The following is a 1297-nucleotide window of genomic DNA, read 5'->3' as shown; positions in this document are numbered from 1 at the left end:
CAGCTCAAGGCTAGAGCTCTACCACTTGAGCCACAGCACCACTTCTGGCTTTTTTCTTTTTGCTTATGTGGTGCTGAGGAATCGAACCCAGGGCTTCAGGCATGCAAGGCAAGCGCTCTACCACTGAGCCACCTTCCCAGCCCCTCATTTTTTAAAAAAATTTATTTTCTTTTTTTAGAGCACGGATCTCACCATGTAGCTTACTTATATAGGCTCAGACCTTCCATCCTTCATGCCCAGCAACAACCATGAATTCAGATCTTTGTTCCAGGCTTCTGGGCTGCTGCCTAGTTAAGAGGTTAACTACACAAGGCATCTGCCCCATGCTCTTGTGCCCTGAGGAAGAGCTCCTTTGGAATAATTTTCACAGAGGCTTCCCTCTGGTTATGACAAGTGTCTTTCTGGCTGCATTGTACCTTCTCTAAAAACATATTTCTTTGGCTGTCCCAATGGCCTTGAGAGCTTTCCTTCCTCCCTGTGTTGCTGCCTCTTGGATCTGTCCTAGAAGCAAGGAGAGCCTGGTTCTGGTGTCTCCTTTTCCTGGAACCTGAAGCTCAGACACCCTTGGCTGCAGTGATATCTGGAGAAGATGCTGAGATGGAGACAAAGAGCAGAAGCTGGCCTCAAACAACAATGTCATTCACTGGATAAAAACAATAGTTAAGCCTGTAATCCTAGCTATTCAGGAGTCTGAGATCTGAGGATCTTGGTTCAAAGCCAGCCAGAGCAGGAAAGTCTGTGAGACTCTGATCTCCAATAAACCACTAGAAAACCTGAAGTGGCTCAAGTGGTAGATCGCTTGCCTTGTGCCCAAGCCCAGAGTTCAAGCCTCACAACCGACAAAAAAAAAAAAAGTTTATCTTCAGTTCCCCTGCTTTCTAGACTTTTTAAAAATTTGTTTGTGTAGGTGCTGGGGCTTGAACTCAGAGCCTGGGCATGATCTTTGAGCTTTTTGCTCAAGGATAGTCCTTTACCATTTGAGTTACAGCTCTTCATCTGTCTGTTTTGGGTAGTTCATTGGAGATAAGAGTCTCATGGGGACTTTCCTCCCTGGGCTGGCTTTGAACTTTAATCTTCAGAACTCAGCCTCCTGAGTAGCTAGGATTACAGTATGAGCCACCAGTACCTGGCTAATAAATCAGGTTTTTATGTATGTGAGATCATACTTTCTATATGTTTTTTTTTTTTTTTTTTGCTGGACGTGGGGCCTGAACTCTGGGCCTGGGTGCTGTCTCTCAGCTCTTCAGCTCAAGGCTAGCGCTCTACCACTTGAGCCACAGCGCCACTTCCAGCTTTT

This window comes from Dipodomys ordii, unplaced genomic scaffold (genome assembly GCF_000151885.1).
Source record: "Dipodomys ordii isolate 6190 unplaced genomic scaffold, Dord_2.0 Scaffold147, whole genome shotgun sequence".
In the NCBI taxonomy this organism is placed as follows: domain Eukaryota; kingdom Metazoa; phylum Chordata; class Mammalia; order Rodentia; family Heteromyidae; genus Dipodomys; species Dipodomys ordii.
The sequence above is the reverse complement of the archived record's forward strand: the minus strand, read 5'-3'. Positions refer to the sequence as shown.